We start from the raw sequence: 25443 nt of genomic DNA on the forward strand, positions 1-25443 counted from the left end.
GTATATAGTGATCTAGTACAGTTTCTACTGAAATATGCTACATGTATTGGAAGAATCATGTTGTGTCATTAAAACATTCATGTATCATGCTTTCATGCCCTGACGCCGACAAGACTTGTGATTTATTTGAACAGTCATGATTTACGGAAATTCAGTCATCCGTTTTTAAAATAATGATTTAACAGGGAATTATCTGAAGTCAGAATACGGGCGTTTTCAAATATGTTTTTTTTCTGTTACGTCATGTATATATTTTATCCACGCTTGTCAAACAAAGGAAAATATACATACCGTTGTATTTGTTTCTTTTTGCCATAAATAAATTCATATATGAGCCATGCCTGCATGTCTCACTTTCAAATACGAGTCATGCCTGCATGACTCACTTTCAGAGTTGAGCCATGCCTGTATGACTCACTTTCAGAGATGAGGCATGCCTGCATGACTCACTTTCCGTCATACTGAGACATCCATGGATGACTTACTTCTGTAAACGAGCCATCCATGGATGACTATGTAGCCGTGTCATCCACGGATGTCTCACTAACAAGGTTGACATCCACGGATGACTCACTTCTGTAAACGAGCCATCCACGGATGACTCACAAGGCTGACATCCATGGATGACTCACTTTCAAGAGTGACATCACTGAATGACTCAAATAATGCCTGTTATCAATTGATGTCTTATATGTCGAGCCATACATGTATGTCTCAATTAAAGCACAGTCGGCTGATCCCTAGGTTTCATATATGAATTTGTAAATACTGAATCTGAAAATCACCTGTTATTTCGATTACGATGAGTTAATGAAAATCATTCAAATTGGTATCAAAGTGTTATTATAATTTGGAGACAAGGGGTGTTGATCAGGAAGCAAGTCCAAGAAATAATCATAGTTGATGCTATTTGGGTATCTTATATGTAGTGCTTTAGCCTACATTTTTTATATATTACTATCTACTCATTAATTTCATTGTTACACAACAAATCTTCTTTTTTGAAGTTGCAGAAACATTAGCTCAACCGGAAATAAATAGATTTGATCAGAATACTTTAACCACAGGAAGTATTGATGAAATGGAAACACATGTTCAGTGGCAAATCTAAACATGCTAATCTACCTCTTTGTATATCAAGTTAAAACCAGTTCAGTTTTTCATCTTTAATTGTTTATTATATTTACTATACAACATACTAATATTGAAGGTGTGTAAAATGTTACTCGTATACTTTCAAATATTTGTTAACTCATCAGATCTGTCCAAATGATACTTTGAATTACTTTCATCAATCACAAGTAGATGTAATATCAAATTATAGTTTTAATTGTTTGTAATCTCTGTTTAACTGGACCACTCGTACACCCTTGTGCAAAATGCTAAATGATCACTCATTCTTCTGCCATCACAACAACTCCTCATGACTTCACCTCCGAATCCACAGCAACACCTGTATTTATGAAAAGAAAAATGTAATGATTAATATTAGTAAATCTTATGATATAAAATCATTCACAAAAGGTGTTATCTGTTTGCAAAGATTTAGATACTGAAGCAAAAATACAGTTATCAGCTCTTAGTGTCAAATCACAGTATTAATTGAACTGTAATATACTCCTCATAAATGTGTGTTGGGCATGTTGACAGGTATATTGATTAAAAGTATGCAAGACAAGCTGAAAAGTAGACTGAAATACAACAAGAGCTGTTTGAAAAACACATATCCCCACTGATAGCCTTAGATATTAAATGACCTTGAACTTTGACCTATGTTCAAGTTTAATAGGTGTCTTCTATTTAAGGAGACTAACCATCCTATAAAAAGTATGTAAGTCAAACAGACCTTCGGGTGTTGAATTAAAATGGATTTCCCTAAGTGACCTTGACCTTTGACCCGGAAATTATTAAGGGTCATCTTCTCAAGGAGACTGGGTAAATTAGATTTGCTGATATTGATCTATAAAGGATACGATGCTAAGTGACCTTGATCTTTGACCCTGACCCAGTGGCCCAAAATTCATAAAGGTCATCTTCGAAAGGAAACCAATCAACCTATGAAATTTGAAGTATGTAGTTCAAACAGATTTTAAGATATTGCTTTAAAATGAATTTGACCCTAACTGGCATTGACCTTTGACCTCATGACCCAGAAATTATTTGGAGACTAAACATCTAATGAACTATGAAGGCTCAAGTCCAAATGGTTCTCAAGATAACCAGTGAATGAAGTACAGCCATGCAATACAAAGTCTCCTGGAAAGCACCTAATTTTCTCTACTGCAGTGCAACATTATGAATATATATGATATCTGTCAGTGATGTATAAACAATATTGTGTATATATATATATATATACAATATGTTGTATCAAACGCTTGGATTAAAATTTGCATATACAAAAACCTACAGATGTTTATTGTTAAGTAACATCCATAAATATAACAAAAGTGTCAGAATGTCACAACATACTCCCGTCATAGCAATTTCTTTACACTAGCACCTGCATTTTCATACTGATTTTTATTGGCCAATTATAAAACAAGAGGGCCATGAAAGTCCTGTATAGCTCACCTGATCTATTGACCTAAAGATCATCAGGATTAACATTCTGACCAAGTTTCATTAAGATATGGTCATAAATGTGGCCTCTAGAGTGTTAACTAGTTTTTCCTTTAATTTGACCTAGTGACCTAGTTTTTGACCCCACATGACCAAGATTCCAACTTGGCCTAAAGTTTCATGAAGATACAGTCATAAATTTGACCTCTAGATTGTTGACAAGCTTTACCTTTGATTTGACCTGTTGATCTAGTTTTTGACCCCACATGACCCAGATTCGAACCTGACCTAATGGTCATCAAGACATCCATGAGTTTCAAACTTAAATTCAGGTCTCTCGAGAGTTAACAATCTTTACATTTGATTTGATCTGGTGACCTAGTTTTTGACCCTACCTGACCCAGATTGAAACTTTACCTAAAGATCTTCAAGATAAACATTCTGATAAAGTTATCAAGATATTGTCATAAATGTGGCTTCTACAGTGTTAACAAGTTTTACCTTCGATTTGATCAGGTGACCTAGTTTTTGTACCTCATATCAGATTTAAACTTGAACTAAAGATCATCAAGATTAACATTCTGACCAAGTTTCATTAAGATATGGTCATAAATGTGACTTATCGAGTGTTAACTAGCTTTTCCTTTGACTTGACCTAGTGACCTAGTTTTTGACCTCACCTGGCACAGAATTAAATTTGACCTAAAGATCATCAAGATTAACATTCTGACCAAGTTTCATTAAGATAAGGCCATAAATGTGGCTTATAGAGTGTTAACTGGCTTTTCCTTTGATTTGACCTGGTGACCTAGTTTCTGTTTTCACTTAACCTAGATTTTAACTTGACCTAAAAGTCGTCAAGATGAACATTCTGACCAAGTTTCATAGAGATATTGTCATAAATGTGACTTAGGGATTGTTAACAAGCTTTACCTTTGACCTGACCTGGTGACCTAGATTTTGACCCAAGATGACCCAATATCAAACTCATCCAATACTTTATTAAGGGTAACATTCTGACTAAATTTCATTAAGATTTGGCCAAAATTGTGACCTCTAGAGTGTTAACAGTCAAATTGTTGACGATGACAGACACTGGGCGATCACAAAAGCTCACCTCGAGCACTTCGTGCTCAATTGAGCTAAAAACTTATAAGTTATTTATAGTAACAACAATGGGAAGTTAATCCTATATACAAACAAGAAAAAATATATCTAATATATGTCCACACTAGGTGACAAAGTTTTGCAACTACCATTTAATTCATTTTGACCAACATTCCAACAAGATTTCAGGTATATCAGACAACTGTTCCTGTAACTTATTATAGGATCCCCATTTGACAAAGTTTCATCATATAAAGAAAAACATTCTGACAAAATTTCATGTAGATCACTCAGAAAATGTGGCCAGTGGATTGAAAACATGTTTGTCCTACGATCTTATCCAGAGATGCATTTTTTTATTATAATGGATTGCCAAGTTTCTAAAATAATCTCTTATTAAAAGCAAACATTCTGACCAGGTTTCCTATGGATCAGGTATGGTATTTGGAGTGCTAACAAGGTTTTTCTTTGACTTGACTAAGTGACCATTAAGACTAACATTTATAGCTATATTTCATCTACAGACTAAGTAAATGTCCTCTAGCCTATATGCAAGACTTTTCTATTGCTTGAACAATTGATAACCAACGTTTTCTAGATTTTTTAAAGACAAACATTCTGACAAGGTTTTATATTGTTCATGTAGAAAATTTGGTATCTTCAATGGTTCATGGATAAAGTTTTTTTATATGATTTGAGTTAGTGGCCTTGTGCTTAACACCTGATGACCTACTTGTAAAATTGACCTAAACTTTAGTATGGACTGTTCTATATATACATGTAGATACAAGTACAAAGGGCTATAAATCTTGGCTTCTTCCTCAAATAATGCAACTGAAACATGCAGGAACATATTTCTTTATAGCAGTTAACAGTACTTCCACATTTTATACTACGAGAAATGACTATGGAAGGACGGCTGAAAAGATGGTCTGCCAAAGCCAAAACTATATACTTCCGCCTTCGGCAGGGTATAACAAAAGAAGCCCATTATGAACTATGAAAAGGTTGTGTATAGAAAATGGTTGCCATCCTATACTTTATATACTGTACCTATTTTTGTATTGTCATGTTATCTCTCTTCCATGAAATATCTCTGCCCATAATTTTTATGACTGTGGTGATTTGTTCATTTGGAGGAACTGATTCTCTAGGATCCGAAGACTGTTTGACACTGCTCAGTCAAAAAAAACGTCAGAATGGCAAACATTTGAAAAACACATCTAAAAATATAAAATCATAAAAAATCGTATTATCATACTGTATATATACGTAAATATTTGATCAGTTTACAACTTTGAAATTCCATTTAAAATTTCCATTTAAACAACCTAGTTATATTATTTGTATGGTGAAAAGCGCATATATTTAATTGAAAATGAAATTTGCCAAGATATTATGTCCATTAACATAGTGTCCAAGTTTAAGGATAGCATAGCCACTTATGCAATATATATCAACAAGCCGACAATGCATTCATATCACAGCAAAGAAAAGACCTAACCGCTTAACAAAAGCTGTCAGAGGACAGCAACGCTCGACTACTAGTGTTCAACAATCTTGTCAATTGATTATTGAAAACGAAAAAAAGAGGCAAAATTTTGTAAAATTGCAAAACAGGGTTATGGAACCTGTGCAATGCATATCAGCTTATAACAATGGAAATTTGTGTTAAGTTTCAATCCATGATTCCAACTAGTGGGTACTAAGAGACTAGTTTTAACTTTACATACAAAAACCCAAGAAACTGCAAAGTTGGAATAGGGGCATAATATTTTGAAAAATACAAAGTAGAGTTATGGAACCTGTGCACTGCATGCCAGATCATCACAGTGAACGTGTGTGAATTTCAATCCATTCCCTTGATGGGTACCGAGATACTGGCTTACGCATGGGTAAGTCCAACAGCTCTACCTATTCTTTGAATAGTCGAGCTAAAAAGATTGACAATTGTGGAATGTAATTTGCCAATAGAAAATTTAGCAAGGCCTTTTACTAGCCAGATAGTTTTAACCCTGAATTCAGACTGACAGCCTGCACTATAATTCATTATATTGTTTTTCACTGAAACATTTAGACTATTGTTTTGGTTTGCTCATTACCTGGTACTGATTCTCCAAAGGGTTATCAATGGTTTGTGCACTTTCACTCCACAACAGCATGCTTCTGTTTAAAGACATTACCCCTATAACCTATTGAAATAAAAATATAATTTACAGGCATTGTTCCATATAATTGTTTAACAAAATTTTCATTGAAAACAGCCAAGTAGTGACCTAAACATCCTTCAATACACAATCATGAAACTGTTAAGTTTTCATTTAATTCAGCTAAAATACAGTGAAATAAAATGTTCACTGATAATGTTAACAAACAGATAAATGCTTATTAATTAAGGTTTAGGAGTGTATCTTCAAAACACAGAAATATTTGATAAACGAACAACATCTTTACAATTAATCTACCTGACCATTACATGTTCTGCTGTGCTGTCCAATACGATGGATACCGTACTTAAAATATTCTCAACAAGAGGTCATGATGACCCTGTATTGTTCACCTGTTAAATATGCTAAATGCAATATATGTAAGGTCTGTGCCCTATGGTTGTAGAAGATTTTAAGTTTACTACTACCTGGTACTTTATCTATGTGACCCCAGGGGTCATGATTTGAATAAACTTGTGATTAGAGCACTTGAACTAGTTTTTGACCCCACATGACCCAGGTTTGAACTTGACATAAAGGATCATCAAGACAAACATTCTGATCAACTTTCATGACAATAGGGTAATAAATGTTGCCCCTTGAATGTTATCAAGTGTTCCTTTGATCCGAGTGTAAGACCTAGTTTTTTACCCCAAATGACCCTGTTTCAAACAATTGCCTGGCTTAGGGATCATCAAGATAAACATTCTGACCAAGTTTCATGAAGATAGGGTAGTAAATGCTGCCTCTACAGTGTTAATAAATCTTTCCTTTGAATGTGCAGGTGACCTAGTTTTTACCCCCACATGACCCGAAACTGGCTTAGGGATCATCAAGATAAACATTTTGAACAAGTTCAATGAATATAGGGTCTTAAATGTGGACTCTAAAGTATAAACAAGCTTTTCTTTTGATTTGAATAAGTGTCTTAGTTTTGAATCCACATCTTGGCCTTGGAATATTCAAGATAAACATTCTGACCAAGTTTCATGAAGATAAGGTCATAAATGTTGCCTCTACAGTGTTAACAAGCTTTTCCTTTGAGTGGTGACCTAGTTTTAGATCCCATATTACCCAGTTTCAAACTTGGCCTAGGGATCATCAAGATAAACATTCTTTCCAAGTTTCATGAAGATATGGTCATAAATATGGCCAAGCTTTTCCTTTCATTTGACTTAATTTTTAACCCACATGACCCAGTTTCGAACTTGACCTAGAAATCATCAAGATTAAAATGATTGTGACCATGTTTCATAAAGAGAGCTCATAAATGTGGTCTCAAGATTGTTAACAAGCTTTTCCTTTGATTTGACTGGGTGACTTAGTTTTTGAACCCATATGACACAGTTTTTAACCTGGCCTAGAGATCATCAAGATAAACATTTTGTGCAAGTTTGTTTTGGGTTTAACGCCATTTCTTCAACAGTATTTCAGTCTTGTAATGACGGGCAGTTAACCTAACCAGTTTTTCTAGATTCTGTACCAGTACAAACCAGTTCTCCGCAAGTAACTGCCAACTTCCCGACATAAATCAGAGGTGGATGACGAACGATCTTAGCCACAATGTCTTCTATCAAATTGCCGCAGAGAAAATATGCCCAGCCTGAGGAACAAACTTATGACCCCACGATCTGTAGACCAACGCATTACCTTCTGAGCTAAGCGGGCGTATCAAAAACCTTTATATGGCTAGAAGGGCCAAAATTTTAGAGGCATGAACTCTAGAACCAATGATGGAATCTAGTCGTTTTTTTTTTTTTTTTTTAAAGAATTGAGATCTTATTTTGACAAGTTGTATATAAGTGTGGTTAAAATTGAATGTAAAATGTCACTTCTATCGAGTTCATAAGGTAAAATTACAAATTTTGGTTCCTTCAGGGGCTGTTAGTCTGGAAACTATGATTGGACCTGACAGATTCATCATGGAATCTAAGATATATTGATGTGAAAAATATTTTGCAAGGTTGTATCAAATCAAAAAATAAATGAAGTGACTTTATGGCTGCAAAAGCAAAAATAGCAATTTTGGCCCTTTTCTAAGGGGTCATAACTTTGGAATCAATGATGGGATCTGGCCAGTTTTCAAAACTAGAACTGTCACAGGAGTGACTCATACCCCCACCATACGGTCTTGTCACAGAAGAATGGCAACCATAAGAAATCTTAAAAATACTTTGGAGTACTTCATCCTGGGCTTCCACATGTAAGTAATACTAGTATAATACTAGTATAGTAATACTAGTAAATATATTAAATCTCTAATATTAGAGATACACTAAAATACAAAAAAGTGTCTTACCGACCCATGTTACCACAGAAAAATGTTTTTACCTTTTACATAGGACTTATAATAAAAAAGTTAGAAAAATACCTAAAATATTGAAAATCTAAAAATAGGATTTCTAAAAATAGACCAATTCCTGGAATTTAAGGGGAAGAAACTCAGTACAAAAGTTAAAAAAGGTTACTTCCCTTTGGCTCTAAGCCAATCAGAATGAGATATAGTGAAAATACATCAAAATTAACCTTAAATTCTAGGTAAAAGGGGACACAATTCAAGAAAAATTAGTGTCAGAGTTATGCACCTTGTGTCACATGATGTGGGTGATGAGGTGGAACATCTATTTTAAGTCTGAATCAAATCCATTCAGTAGTAACTGAGATATAGTGAAAATACATCAAAATTAACCTTAAATTCTAAGTAAAAAGGGGCATAATTCATGAAAAAATGGTGTCAGAGTTATGCACCTTGTGTCACATGATGTGGGTGATGAGGTGGAACATCTATTTTAAGTTTGAATCAAATCCATTTTGTAATAATTGAGATATAGTGAAAATACATCAAATTCAACCTTAAATTTAAAGTAAAAGGGGACATAATTCATAAAAGATTTATGTCAGAGTTAAGCACCTTATGTAACATCATCTGGGTGATGAGGTGGAACAACTATTTTAAGTTTAAATCAAATCCATTTAGTAATAACTGAGATATAGTGAAAATACAACAAAATTAACCTTAAATTCTAAGTAAAAGGGGACATAATTCATGAAAACTTGGTGTCAGAGTTATGCACCTTGTGTCACATGATGTGGCCACATGATGTGGGTGATGAGGTGGAACATCTATTTTAAGTTTGAATCAAATCCATTCAGTAGTAACTGAGATATAGTGAAAATACATCAAAATCAACCTTAAATTCTAAGTAAAAAGGGGCATAATTCATAAAAAAATGGTGTCAGAGTTATGCACCTTGCGTGACATGATGTAGATGATGAGGTGGAACATCTATTTTAAGTTTGAATCAAACCCATTTAGTAATAACTGAGATATAGTGAAAATACAACAAAATTAACCTTAAATTCTAAGTAAAAGGGGACATAATTCATGAAAACTTGGTGTCAAGAGTTATGCACCTTGTGTCACATGATGTGGGTGATAAGGTGGAACATGTATTTTAAATTTGAATCAAATCCATTTGGTAATAACTGAGATAATAGATTTCGGGACGCGACGGGACGGGACGGGACGCGACGGGACGCGACAAAACTGACTCCTATATACCCCCCTCAAACATGTTTGGTGGGGGTATAACAAAGGAACCAAGATGTTATACTCACACAAATTATGTACTAGTTTAATTAAAATCAATTGCAAAATGTGGTCTCTATCATGTTCAAAAGAAATTGTGGATGGACAACGATGACAGACGAAGGGCGATCACAAAAGTTTACCTTGTCACTAGTGACAGATGAGCTAAAAAGTTGTTCCCTTATAAAAAATGAATACCATTTGTAAAGAAATAAAAATAAAACTATATTCCATCAAGTTTATGATGTGAAATTTCAGCAATGGGTGATTATTGCAAATGCATTGAAACAAAGATATGTAACAGTTCTTTGATATTACTGATTTTTCAAAGGCGCTGAACTGTTTGTAAGTGTGGCCCCTTTATGCTGCCCTTTTCCAGAATTCAAACTGTAAACTGTCAGTTGTTGTGTCGAGTAACATACATGTTTTATAGGCTGTTCAATGGACAAGACAAGATACACATTTGACTTCTAAGTGTAACATTGACCTTGGAGCTAGGGGTCTGGGTCTTGTACATGGCACGTCATCTCATAAATAGGGAACATTTAAGCCAAGTAATTTCAAAATCCCTTCATCAATGGCAGAGTTATGGACTGGACAAGAAACAGACAATGTTAACCTTTAACCTATAATTGTGACCTTGACCTTAGAACTAGGGGACTGACACTGACATGTCTCATTAAGGGGAACATTTAAGCCAAGTTATTTTAAAATCCCTTGATGAATGGCAGAGTTATGGACCGGACACAAAACAGACCCTGTTGACCTTTGACTTCTGTGACCTTGACCTTGGAGCTATGGGTCTGGGTCTTGTGCATGACACATTGTCTCATTATGGTAAACATTTATGCCAAGTTATTTCAAAATCCCTTCATGGTTGGCAGAGTTATAGACTGCAGGGATATAAATTTGCAGGAGCCAAGTAGCCCATGGCCCCTTATTTTTGGGCTGGGCCCCTAAATTGTTGAAGAAAATGCTCATATACATAACGTTAAACAATTATTTTTGACAGTCTGCCCTAAATAACAAGAGCTGTCACAGGAGACAGCGCACTCTACTATTTCGCTGCTGGATAGTGAAACTGGACACATTTGTTGAAGCTGGAGCTGTCCCTGGAGCGTTTAATGACTCCAACGTGGATGAAATATTGGATAATAGCTCGAGTCTGTGCCAAAAGAATTAAGTAATAAGAGAGATAAGGATCAAGTGTATCAAAACATTAAATATTAAGTATAATTCTTAGCAAAAAGGGGGCGTAATTCATGAAATATTGGTGCAACAGTGATGCACCTTGTGTCATGTTAAATCAAATTCATTTTGTAATGACTTGAGATATAGTGAAAATGCATCGAAATTAACCTTTAAATCTAAGTAAAAGTGGCATAATTCATGAAAAATTGGTGCTAGAGTTATGAACCTTGTGTCATATGATGTGGGTGATAAGGTGGAACAACTATTTTAAGTTTGAATCAAATCCATTTAGTAATAAAAAGAGTAAGAGTGAAAGTGCATCAAAACTTTAACCTAAAATTATAAGTAAAAAGGAGTGATAATTCATGAAATAATGGTGCAAGAGTTATGACCATTGTGTAATATGATGTGACTGATGATGTTGAACAACTATTTTAAGTTTGAATCAAATCCATTTAGTAATGACTGAGATCAAGTGAAAATGCACCAAAACTTTAACCTGAAATTCTAAGTAAAAAGCGGGGATAATTCATGATATATTGGTGCAAGAGTTATGACCCTTGTGCCATATTATGTGGGTGATGATGAGGAACAACTATTTTAACTTTGAAGTAAATCCATCAAGTAATAACAAAGATAAAGAGAAAGTGCATCAAAACTTTAACCAAAGTGCGGACGCGGAAGGATGCCGACGCCGGGTCGAGTAGGATAACTCTCCATACTTCGTATAGTCGAGCTAAAAATAGCTAGTTTATATCCCTGAACTGGACACGAAACAGACCGTGTTAACTGTTGACCTCTAATTGTGACATTGTCCTTGGAGCTAGGGGTCTGAATCTTGCACATGACACATCATCTCATTATGGTGAACATCTATGCCAAGTTATTTCAAAATCCACGGGTGTTCACATAATATGCCCCGCTCTTCCAGAGACGGGCGCATAAAAAGCTGAAAACATAACACAAATTATGTCAGGCCCTATTTACCATAGAATAGTTTATGCTGCCAGGCCATCAGTCTTTGCGAGAGCACCTGTGACCTATCAAAAGTTCAGTCTTCATACACTGGCTGTAACATCTTTTCCTGAAAACACAAGCCAACAAATAACATTAAAAATAGAAGTACAACAACAGTAATAAACAAGAGCTGTCAGTGGACAGCGCGCTCGACTATTCTCAGTGCTTGATAGTATAATATAAGCTATGAGTAAAACTATAACATTACAATAAGCATATTCTAAGTCTAAAAGGGGCCATAATTCAGTCAAAATGCTTGATAGAGTTGCCTCCTCCTTTTTACAGACTGGGGTCATGATGGTAAACAAGTACGCAAAATATCAAAGCAATATCTCAATGGACTTTGAAAATATTTGGGGTGGTACGCAAACTTTAACATTTATTCTAAGTCGAAAAGGGGCCATAATTCAGTCAAAATGCTTGATAGAGTTGCCTCCTCCTTTTTACAGACTGGGGTCATGATGGTAAACAAGTATGCAAAATATCAAAGCAATATCTCAATGAACTCTGAAAATATTTGGGGTGGTACGCAAACTTTAACATTTATTCCAAGTCGAAAAGGGGCCATAATTCAGTCAAAATGCTTGATAGAGTTGCCTCCTCCTTTTTTACAGACTGGGGTCATGATGGTTAACAAGTATGCAAAATATCAAAGCAATATCTCAATGGACTTTGAAAATATTTGGGGTGGTACGCAAACTGTAACATTTATTCTAAGTCGAAAAGGGGCCATAATTCAGTCAAAATGCTTGATAGAGTTGCCTCCTTCTTTTTACAGACTGGGGTCATGATGGTTAACAAGTATGCAAAAGATCAAAGCAATATCTCAATGGACTTTGAAAATATTGGGGCTGATACGCAAACTTTAACATTTATTCCAATTCGAAAAGGGGCCATAATTCAGTCAAAATGCTTGATAGAGTTGCCTCCTCCTTTTTACAGACTGGGGTCATGATGGTTAACAAGTATGCAAAATATCAAAGCAATATCTCAATGGACTTTGAAAATATTTGGGGCGGTACGCAAACTTTGTGTGAAGCTGACGCTATGCCAACACCGGGGCGACTCGAGTAGGATAGGCTAGCTCCCCTATTCTTCGAATAGTCGATCTAAAAAGCGTTTTTTTTCCTGATAGTCGAGCTATTTCTTTTGAAACAGTTTGGTTGCAAAATATCCTTTGTAAACTGTTGAAAACTCATGTCAATACTGAGATATCAAAAACATTTAATATCCCTTTGGATAGAAATAGTACATGTACCATAATGTTGAGCCTGTTACTTGTGGACAAACCACCTCAATGACTCAAACATTTTAGTACATAAACAAGAGGACCATGATGGTCCTGAATCGCTCACATCTTCCCACATGATCCAGTTTTGAGTATGACGTCGTTTTTTCTATTATTTGACATAGTGACCTAGTTTTGGAGCTCATGTGATCCAGTTTTAAACTGGACCTAGATATTATCAAGATAAAAATTCTGACCAATTTTCATGAAGATCCATTGAAAAATATGGTCTCTAGAGAGGTCACAAGGTTTTTTAATTATTTGACCTTTTGACCTAGTTTTTTAAGGCACGTGACCCAGTTTCAAACTTGATCTAGATATCATCAAGGTTAACATTCTGACCAATTTTCATGAAGATCCATTCAAGGGTATGGCCTCTAGAGATGTCACAAGGTTTTTCTATTTCAAGACCTACTGACCTAGTTTCTGATCGCAGTTGACCCAGTTTCGAACTTGACCTAGATTTCATCAAGATAAACATTGAGACCAACTTTCATACAGATCCCATGAAAAATATGGCCTCTAGAGTGGTCATAACGTTTTTTCATTATTTGACCTACTGACCTACTTTTTGATGGCACGTAACCCACTTTCAAACTTGACCTAGATATCATCAAGATGAACATTCTGACCAATTTTCATGAAGATCCATTCACAAGTATGGCCTCTAGAGAGGTCACAAGGTTTTTCTATTTTTAGACCTACTGACCTAGTTTTTGACCGCACATGACCCTGTTCCGAATTTAACCTAGATGTCATCAAGATGAACATTCAGACCAACTTTCATGAAGATCCATTGAAAAATATGGCCTTTAGAGAGGTCACAACGTTTTTCTATTATTTGACCTACTGACCTAGTTTTTGAGGGCACGTGACCCACTTTCAAACTTGTCCTAGATATCATCAAAATGAACATTCAGACCAACTTTCATACAAATCCCATGGAAAATATGGTGCTTCGGGATCATTGATTTCAACTCATTTAGATTTGAAGATTGAATACTGCTTAAGCCGGTGCTAGAGGGCGTGGGCAGTGTTGCATTTTACATTACTGCTCATGAACAGACTCAATCAAACCGAGTCTGCAATTTTCACTGTTTGCCTTGTTCTCGGTGCTTCCGAGGGATCTACTTTCCAGATTTTATTCTAGAGAGGTCACAAGGCTTTTCTATTATTTGACCTACTGACGTAGTCTTTGACAGCACGTGACCCACTTTCGAACTTGACTTAGATATCATCAAGGTAAACATTCTGACCAATTTTCATGAATATTTCATGAAATATATGGCCTCTAGAGAGGTCACAAGGTTTTTCTATTTTTAGACCTACTGACCTGGTTTTTTTGGCCGCAAGTGACCCAGTTTCGAACTTGACCTAGATATCATCAAGATAAACATTGAGACCAACTTTCATACAGATCCCATGAAAAATATGGCCTTTAGAGAGGTCACAAGGTTTTTCTATTATTTGACCTACTGACCTAGTTTTTGATGGCACGTGAATCAGTTTGGAACTTGACCTAGATATCATCAAGGTGAACGTTCTGACTAATTTTCATGAAGATCTTGTGAAATATATGGCCTCTAGAAAGGTCACAAGGTTTTTCTATTTTTAGACCTACTGACCTAGCTTTTGACCGCATGTGACCCAGTTTCGAACTTGGCCTAGATATCATTAAGATAAACATTCAGACCAACTTTCATACAGATCCCATGAAAAATATGGCCTTTAGAGAGGTCACAAGGTTTTTCTATTATTTGACCTACTGACCTAGATTTTGAAGGCATGTAACCCAGTTTCAAACTTGACCTATATATCATTAAGGTGAACATTCTGACCAATTGTCATGAAGATCCACTGAAAATTATGGCCTCTAGTGAGGTCACAAGGTTTTTCTATTTTTAGACCTACTGACCTAGTTTTTGACGGCACGTGACCCAGTTTCGAATTTGACCTAGAATTTACCAAGATAAACATTCCGACCCATTTTCATAAAGATCCCATGAAAAATGTGACCTCTAGAGATGTCACAAGGAAAAGTTTACGCACGGACGACGGACAAGTAGGTCAAGGTCACAGTTAAGAGACCCCTTATCACTTGGGGTCATCAGGAAATTTAATTAAATAGTCTAGGAAATATGATCTGATAATGTTTGAGTTACTTTTTCCTACATAAGTCGTAAGAAGTGACCCCAGGGCTGGGCCTCTTTTCACCCCAGGAGCATAATCTGATAAATTTTGTTAAGAGATTCACTAGGCAATGCTACACACCAAATATTAAAGTCCTAGGCCTTGAACTTTCAGAATAGAAGATTTTTAATTTTTCATTTCTATACGCCGTAGTGAGTAGGATAGCTCTAGTTATTCTTCGAATAGTCGAGCTAATAACATTCATACACACAACATACAGATCCTCGACATTTGATACTTTACATTACTATAACCATTATTTACAAACTGTATTTTATTTGGTTATTTTACTATTTATAAATCTCTATTTATTTTATTATATATAATGGTCATTTTATCATATATAATGGTATGTGATTCATAATTACCTGGTTGCATATGTAGCTGTTAAGATTATATTATCTAAAATTTAGGTAAAATATGTCACACTTGGTACCTGAGGTAATGCCAGTGTTACTTTTTAAGTCATAAAAGTTGTTACATCAAGGACATAATTATAGTGCATACATTTCAAAACTTTTAAAGATTATTCAATCATTATCTAATCATTATATTTGTTTACAAAAACCTCATGACTTTTTTATGTCTGAAACAGTTTTTGATGTAGGACAGTTGTTTCATTTTATAACTGAACACTAATACAGGGGCGGCAAAATCTGATTTTTACTTGCTTGTCTGTTTTTGTCATTTGCTATTTTTTACTTGTCCGTACAAGCTTTGGGACAACCTGGGCAAAACGGACAATTGAATTTGTAATACTGATAATTTTCATATCATTACACTGTGGTTATAAAAATCCTGTAGCTGTCAATCTTGCCAGTTTTAAGCAATAAGTAATTGTGGCAAATTATATATAAAAAATTAAAATAATTCATATTTAACTGTTGCCTTTGACCTGTTGTCCCTCTTACTGCTTTTTATTATTATTTAAATATAAGAATAGACTGTTCTCCTACTTAGATGTGTCATGTATAGACATACCAAAATCTTACAGAACTTATAGACATTAAGTGCAAAATTATGTACATAAATCTCCAACACCATGGCAGCACCATACACCCTGCACAAATTCTTACACTGTGTAACACAGCTGAACTTTCTGGCAAAAACAGTTCCTGTCTATGTAAGGAATGAATTAAATGTTCTACTTTGCCCGCAGAATTTTTCAAACTCGCTACATTGCTGTAAAAACATACGAAATACAAACCGGAGAAACTACAATTGATTCCCACACAGCGGCACTTTTTCCCGTGACCAGTGTGAATTACAGTTACCATTCGTGCAACTGACCCATCAACTTGAGTGAGATTGAGAGTCCTGTAGTTGTACAACATCTGAAAAATGATGGAAGCCAGTCTTATTATGTTTCATTAAATAAAGGAACATCTTAAATGATCATATGTTTGTGCAATATTGTCAAAACAATCTGACTGCCAAGAAAATGTGAAATTATATAAATAATTAAAAAGTGCCTTTGGCTTTCACAGCAACTTCACCATGAACATTTATATCATAAATAACTCTGACCTTTTCAAAAAAGTAAAGTGTCAAAATGTGATACAAAAACTCTAAACTGATACCTGTATGTAAATTGTGCCATTATCTACAGTTTAAGTAATAAAAATATCAAGTACAAAGCAGTGTGATCTACCTTACTTAACTGGCCTGAAGTAACTGAATATCCAGCTTAAATGCACTAACTCCTATGAAGAAAATCCTGTCTATCCAATCTGTAAATGCAATTTCACTTGTACACTTGTTTCAAGGGCGGGGGAGGAGGGGGATAGTGTGAGGGGCCTCCCAGGATTTTTTTTACTTGGAGAAAAAGATCTTTTTTTCCCCTTTCTTTGAAAGTCCGAATATTTTTTCAGAACTTGAGGGTCAGAATATTTTTTTCATAGTAACCCAAAGATTTTTTTTTTGGAATTCAAAACTTAAATTAGTAATAAGCTTGTTAAAGAAATGTTATGCTCAATCTTGCATTTTGCTGACTTAATTCATCAAGTGTTTGAGGTTTTTTTTATAAATCAGAAGAAAAGTTTCCTCATGACATTATTTGTCTGAATATTTTTGAAACATGTCTGAACAGACTGAACCCTGCCTGACCCATTTTTAGCAGTCTGAATCTTTCTGAACAGTGTGTTTCTGTTCTGAACATTTCTAAATGTTTTGGAGGTTGTACTGAACTGTATCTGAAAGATTCAGAAATGAATTCAAAACGTTTCAGAAAATGATTTTACTGAATTTTTACTGAAATACTCTCTAAAGATTAAGAACTAAATTCAGGATATTCCAGAAATAAGTTAAAAATGTTTCTGAATTCACAATTTCAAAAATATTTTTATACACAACAGAATCTGCATAATTCTTTTTCACAAATCCATAAGCTTTACAAGAGAAAACACTGTATTAACACACCATAACAGTGTAAAGTTTGTAAACATGTTTGACCTAGTGACCCGGTTTTGTCATCGCATGACTCCATAATTATTTTTTTTTTAATCTGACCTGGAGCCACAATTGTTTCTTCCGGGATTTGAAAGTCCAGACTTGTTTTCATTATGCTGAAGCCAGAATACTTTTTTCAAGCAAAGCTACTCAGAATTAAAACAAATCCAAGAAAGCACCAACCTCCCTCATATCAAATGGTCAGCCCCTTATAAATGACATTTTAACTGGCTGAATTAATGTTATTCTACAATAATAATAATCTGGATTGTTTTTGTTTTTTTCTGACAGTAGATGTTGCAGCTAAACTTTACAATTAAATTTTACAATATCACAAAAAGTACAAAATTAATGTTTTAGGCCACACCAAATTAAAAAAAATAGTTGTTCATCGAATGTTTGTCTGAAAAAAAAATAGGCGGCAAGAGAAAAGAAAATATTGTTTTTTTTTTTGAGAAAATCAGCAGGGAGTGAATTTTAAGAGTGAAGAAATATATTTGTCTAGTTTTGTTTTTTTTCTCTCGATTAATAAAATTTTTAAAAAACCTTGAAATAGAATGTACAGCCCTTTTACATTAGAAATAATTCACAGGGATTGAGAAAACATGGGTACATTTTGGGTTGGGTATGTTTTGACCTGAAGGCACACAACAAAGCGAACTCGTGGAAAAAGGTAATAAGTTAATAACATTGGCATACAGTACAGTAACAGTGTAATCAAGTAATGTATGCGTTTGAAAATGCTGATAGAAAATATGTAATATACAACACTGCATAACCTAAACCCATAATCATGAAACAGATATGTGACTTGAATATATGTATTTACTTTTATGAAAATGTAGCAATTTTAGCTCCACTTTTCCAGTTTTCGAAGCTTTTGATAAAGTTGAATATCTCTGCTAAAATAAAAGCTTTTGACTTGAAGCTTAAAATAATTATTTACTATTAAAGTCTTCACCGGGAGCAACAGTCCCCATGCCAAGTGTGACCGCGACCTTTGAGCTAGGGGTCTGAAAGTTGTGCATGACACATCATCTTATTATGAGGAACATTTGTGCCAAGTAATATTAAAATCCCTTTATAGATGGGAGAGTTATGGACCAGACAGGAAAAAAGCCCCCTTTGACCTCCAATTGTGACCTTGTCCTTTGAGCTAGGGGTCCGAGTTTTCCGCATGACATGTCGTCTCAACATTTATGTCAAGTAATATTAAAATCCCTTCATGGATGACAGAGTTATGGACCAGACATGAAACTGCTGACTGACGGACGGACAGAATGACGGAAAAGCGCAATCCTATAGTCCCCGAAACTGGTTTTCAACCAGTAGGGGACTAATAATGTAGACTGATGTTATGAAATAAATTAGTGAGAGTTTTCATCCAATTTTCAATGAAATAAATCCGATTTTTGTTGCAACAATCGAAGAAAATGGCGTAACTGCATGCATATATCATGACATATTATAGACGAAATGTATTTATTGTGATTTAAGTGACTATTTTATAACAATCTGGGACTGGAATTTATTTATAAGCATTTGTACACAGTTACGTCCGTAAAGAGTACTTAGTTAAAGCACACCAACAAATCTTAGCTTGATTTTTTTTCCATGGGGCGAGCGCAAGCCAAATTTTTTTGTGTTTCTGGAAATATACAAGTGGCAAATTCGATGAACAACTTTTTAATTTGGTGAGGCCTTAAGCATCTACAAAGCAATCAGTTACCTATATGTATACAGAGGCAGCCAATTTGAAATTTCCATCTATATAAGCATTGCAGGAGCACTCTCATTTCATTCTTTTAGATACTGAAAATGTAAGAAATGCAATAGAATAAATAAATATAAAGTATTAAAATAAGGAATTCAGATATGATGATTTATACTCAATGAATGACGAAAGGCAGACACTATGCAAGTCTAGTGTGTAACTTATTTCTGCCTGCTTTCCTTCAATATATGTCAATTTCAGACTCAAATGTTCTGTGAATTTTCAACTCTTTGAACTGAAATTTTAGATTTGGGTAAAGTAAAAAATAATGAGGCAAAATATATCAAGACTTCTTGGGCCTATAATTAATAGATCTATATTTATATGTTCAATATGAGCTAAATAGTGTACCTACTTAACTAGTGTTAAACTTTTTGTAAAGTATCAATGAAATTGAGCTGGTCTGTCATGAGTGTAACACTTTGTGCGTGACATTTTAAAAGCTCTACATCATTTGAAAGGTTAGGGAAAGGAAATTGATTCAGTAATCATAAAAGAACTTGATGTCCAATGAATACTTTTATGTCTTAACTAGCATTTAGCAGTATCTGCTTAACTCATCGTACATTTATGAATACTACTTGCTGTCTTTTTCAGAAGTGCCTGCCCACAAAATATCATCAGTGACATAAGTTCCTGTTTTTTTTACACTTGTGCTCTTCAAACATGATTATAAGTTATGTCAGAAGTGTAACACTATTTTTTTATTGTTTTACCATGGTCTAATTTTAAATATGTCACAAGTAAAATCCAGTTTCATATTAGTTTTGCAGTACCACTTACTGGAATAGGAAATGATAATGATTTTTTTTACTTCAATTAAATGTCAGTAAGGTTGAAATAATTCTTATTTTGGGGGAAAATGGGAAATTTTCTAATTGCTGATAGAAATATTATAAAACCTGTAAGTACTATTATTATCTGAATTGTTGATATGTATTACTGTACAAATGGTACAGTCTTAAGAGATTTTAAGAGAATGAAATAACAAAATATACCAGGTATGAACCTGTTAAACGTGGCATTTAACTGATTTGTTACAAAGTGTTACACTCCTGACTTATTCTTTATTGTGAGCACAATTTTTATTTTTAAGAGCAGAATTTCAATTATCAAAATAAAAAAAGGATGAGGATATTGAAAGTGTTCCTTCCTGCTATTAAAAGGGCATTTAAAGATCTAACAGGGTTCCCGTTCACGTAAATATGTATGTTTTTCACATATAAATATAATGATCTGAAACGTACAGAAAATTGCTCCGGTACATATTTTCACGCAACCAAATTGCCGACCAGGAAGATGCTAAAATGTTCTAAATCAAAATGACAGCGAACTTACAAGCAATCAATCAGAAAGTAGCTTAAACATGAACAGTTTGTGGAATTCCAGTGTTTATTTTTAGTTGTGTTGGGTATTACTCGACTGGTTCCGTGTAAAATATTTAACGCGCAAGTTGAAGTTATCAATAGAAAATTATAGAGACAGTCTAGCATGTGGTAATCTTTGAGTGACGTAATCAATTGTTGTCTGCATAATGATATGCGAGAAAAATGAACCAAACTAAATTACTACAGGGTACTCGTTTGGCCGTTTTTGGGGCCGAATATGGCCCCATTCCCCTCATAAAATAATATGTTTTTTTCCCTTTCACAGAAGAAAATTCCCTTGTTTGACACAACTAAATATGAACTCTCTTTCAAGTTATATTTAGTTACTCTAAGGAAGGTTACTGCTGCAATATAGTTACATTAGTTAGAAATGATTGAAAACAGTATTGATAAGTGTGAAAAGTAGTAACATAATATGGCTAAAATCTTCCTCTTTTTGTCTTAAAACGTCGAAAAATTCCCCTTCCTGAGGGTATGGGTACCTGTCCCCAAAAGTTGTCTAGTGCCCTGTACTAACTGATTTATTTAATAAGCAGAGAGGGCAGGCGATGTCAACAGCCGAGCCGAAGTGTGTTACGTCTGAATCCTTAATATCAAAGACTGATACGTCGGCAACAAATAACAGTAATTGCATAGCATGTAAACAAAGTAAAAGTATCTAATACTTATAGTTCTAATAAAATATTTCTGATATTAGTTTTATTGCATTTTAATATTACAATAGAAAAAGTAGAAACTTCTAGAGCTTTGTGCAAAACTGTTATGGATAAAGTTTGAAATAAACAAGTTTTGCACCAAGCTCTTAAATTTATAATAAAGTCTATAGTAGAGATAAAGTTTGAAATTTTTATATCAAAACCCCAAACTTTTGAAGTTCCACCCCAAGTTTGATAACCTAGAGGGTATAAAAACCGCCACACCAAAAGTCTGGTGGGAGCCCTGTCTAAAGCATCTAATAACCCATACAATGAAAATGGTCTTCATGTGGTAAAAGGCAAGTCTACGAAAGTGTGTGTGCAAAAATATCAAGACAAACAATGCATGGGTGTTTCATTCTTTTCAACATCCTACAGAGGGAGTAACTAAAAATATAGATAGAATTTTCTAACAAGAGCTGTCTCCATAGGATGACACATGCCCCCGATGGCACTTTGAATGAATAGTTATGGCCGATGTTAGAGTTTAGGACCTTTGACCTACGGACCTGGGTCTTGCGCGCGACACGTCGTCTTACTGTGGTACACATTCATGCCCAATAATTTTAAAATCCATGCATGAATGACAAAGATATGGACCGGATACGCCCATCAATGCACTATCATGAAATATGACCATTAACCTCTAAGTGTGACCTTTACCTTTGAGCTACGGACCTGGGTCTTGCGCGCGACACGTCGTCTTACTGTAGTACACATTCATGCCAAGTTATTTGAAAATCCATCCATGGATGACAAAGATATGGACCGGACACGAATGCACTATCATGAAAAATGACCTTTAACGTCTAAGTGTGACCTTGACCTTTGAGCTACGGACCTGGGTCTTGCGCGCGACATGGCGTCTTACTGTGGTACACATTCATGCCAAGTTATTTGAAAATCCATCCATGGATGACAAAGATATGGACCGGACACGAATGCACTATCATGAAAAATGACTAACGTCTAAGTGTGACCTTGACCTTTGAGCTACGGACCTGGGTCTTGCGCGCGACACGTCGTCTTACTGTGGTACACATTCATGCCAAGTTATTTGAAAATCCATCCACGGATGACAAAGATATGAACCGGACACGAAAATTGCGGACAGACTGACAGACCGACGGTTCAAAAACTATATGCCTCCCTTCGGGGGCATAAAAATCTGACCTACCTTTACAAAGAGATACTAAATAGTAAAGGTCATTGTCTGTATTGAATGCAGTACTTTCTATAAACGGAGAAACTAAAAGATGTAGATAGAAATTTCAACTGATACTGCCCATGGATACAAATGGAAACTAAAATTATAGAAAAACATCTACACATAGAGAAACTTAATCATATTAATAGATATTTTTTCTGTAATTGTCCCAACACATGGAAACTGAAATTAAAGGAAATTATCAATGTACTTCGTGCATTACAGCTGAAATAGATATAAAAAGCTTAAATCTAATTTTTTTGAAATCAACAGATTCTGTTATCCTTTGTTTGTGTCTTCTCCTTAGTCAGTGATGTCAGGTGTTCTGATTACATTAAGGTACTTCCGCCATCTTGAATTTAGAGTGACCTGAACATTTGAAGTGTGAAAATATAGTGAACAAAAGCTTTCAAATGCAGCTCTTCCGGAATACAAAAAGCAGTTCAGTTTGCATGACCTGAACTAAAAGTAGCTGTATAAAAAGTAAAACTAAAATTTGGAAATAAACAAAGAAGATATTTTACCTGTATTTTTCCGAATTTTTGGTTAGATTTATAAATCCTTTCAAAATACTTTATTAAAAATTCATGAATGGCAAAAGTTAGTTCAAAGTTTCAATTAGTGCATAGGAGAATTGTCTTACTGAATAGAACTAAACTTATTACAAAATCTGTTTTCAAATCTGACCACCTCATGTATTAAAACGAAAATAAATCTGTACATATTGCTATTTTCAGCATATATAAAAGTAGTGCAATGTGCGGACAATGATTTTGGTACGTATGGTGTACCAAACTGCCTAAAATTGTAAGACAAGTCTCAGACTTAATGTGAACAAGATTTGGCAACGATCCAAAATTCTTTTCAGGGATTGTGCAAGTATAAGAAAGGTTTAATTTATTATAGTGGAATTTATGTACTTATGTTTTTGAAAACACAGTGAGAATAAATCACACATTTTCGCGATCTCCAATTTCCGATTAATTTTGGTCATTCAGAGAAGACCTACCTATGCAATTTTTTTTTTAATTTTTAATTTTTGCTGAGAAGTACCGTGCTATTTTGGCAAAGGAATAATACTAATATTTTCTCAAAATTTAGACCAAGAAACACACCAGAGGCCACAATTCCATACCTGTATTTTATATTTTTTCCAGGGGGAAAACCCTCTGACCCCCACTTATAAAGAGGGTACTAACCCCTCCTTTACCTCAAAATTTTGGACTTTAAAATGCACCAGAGGTCACCATTTCATGCCTGTATTTCAAAATGACCCAGGGGGGAAGCCCGGCCTGACCCCCCACCCCCTCATCAAAAGGGTACTAACCTCTCCATTATCTCAAAATTTTGAACATAAAAATGCACCAGAGGCCTTCATTTCATGCCTGTATTTCATAAATTTCCAAGGAGAGAGCCCCCTACCACCCCCCCCCCCTCCCACCACCCCCCAATAACAGTTTTACAATCAAGTAATGAAAAAACTGTAAAAATGACAAATTGTTGCAACATGCACAGTGTGTTGGAGAATACACCCACTGGACGCCCCCCTCCCGCTATAGGTCGTTGGCTTCGATATTTTGTGGCGGGAAAAAACTGGGGCCAGTGGAAACCCTGCATTAAGCATATAATAACATTTCAGGCTCAAACATACATGTGTGTAGTGGACCTAGTGGCATATTACTGCATACTTGAGGTAGTGTGTAAATAGTTACGCACAATTAATTACACTACCAGGTAAGGTTAAAAATGTAAATTATGCTTACCAGGTTGCATTACTTCATAACAATATCTAAGCACAGCACAGCACAGCACAGCACAGATACTCATTGATCTAGTTAGAGGTCTGTAAAAGATTAATTGGTTTATAGTGCAAATTATAAGGAAATGAGGCAGTGATATAAGAAAGACTACCATTAAAATTTTATGACACACGTATTTTACTCAAAATATTAACAAAGTGTCACACATGACTAAACACTGAATGAGCCAAAAGCTTTATTACCTTTGAACTGATAACATAAGGCCAGAGTTTTTCAATTTTTTGTTACTCGGATTCTGGGCAGAAAAATGTTGACAGGAGGAGGGGGAAAAAAGGCAGTAAAACAACAGACGATAAGTGAGAAAAAGCTTTATTGGATGACTCCTTTGTTCGGCAGCACTTTGTTGCTCCTAGAGTCACCTCAATATACCTCTTCCCATGTCATATTTTATTTTCCAAATGCATGTCAAATTCACATTCAGTTTTGCCATTGTTATTTACATTCGGTTACATCTAGCATATATCTGAGACACCGTAAAGTTTTTATGCTTTCATCTTCTTGGAATGGCCTTTACAGAACTTGTGTTTCATTGTTTAATTGTCGATATACAGGATTTCGCTTTTTCATTGCATATTGTAAATGGTTCAAAGGTAAACTTAAATTTCACACAATTGTTTTACATGTGGAAGACGCTTTCATTTGAGAGGAAATCGATCGCGCCTATATGACACGGACAGATACTGGAGTTGTCATCATCAGAACTCAGCAAAACATCAATCACTGTTCTTAAATATATTTGCAATTTTTGAAGTTTCACTTTTTCTTTTTCTTTGAAAATGACAGAAAATAGGATCCATCAAGGATTTTAATATTAGATAAAATATATAGAAACCTAGCTTAAAGGTCAAGGTCACACTTTAAGATCAAATGTCAATGGCATCTTTTCCTGTCCAGTCTATAACTTTGTCATGCAAAACAGGATTTAAATATCAGTTTGCACATATTCCCCTGGATGAGACA

The 25443-nt window shown here is 34.9% G+C and overlaps 1 long non-coding RNA gene across 4 annotated transcripts; it reads right to left on the minus strand.

Moving 5' to 3' along the window:
- Positions 1–1191: 1191 nt before the first annotated feature.
- Positions 1192–24526, minus strand: LOC123556272 (uncharacterized). 4 transcript variants are annotated; one of them, XR_008372212.1, is made up of 7 exons: positions 24427–24509; positions 19329–19411; positions 16359–16485; positions 11644–11740; positions 5772–5861; positions 4723–4843; positions 1192–1453 (listed from the first exon to the last, which is right to left on the minus strand). It is a non-coding gene; the product is annotated as an uncharacterized LOC123556272 (long non-coding RNA). The 4 variants fall into 4 exon arrangements; XR_008372213.1 differs by lacking the exon at positions 19329–19411 and having other exon boundaries at positions 24427–24526; XR_008372211.1 differs by lacking the exon at positions 24427–24509 and having other exon boundaries at positions 19329–19629.
- Between the last annotated feature and the right edge of the window lie 917 nt (positions 24527–25443).

This window comes from Mercenaria mercenaria, chromosome 8 (assembly GCF_021730395.1).
Source record: "Mercenaria mercenaria strain notata chromosome 8, MADL_Memer_1, whole genome shotgun sequence".
In the NCBI taxonomy this organism is placed as follows: domain Eukaryota; kingdom Metazoa; phylum Mollusca; class Bivalvia; order Venerida; family Veneridae; genus Mercenaria; species Mercenaria mercenaria.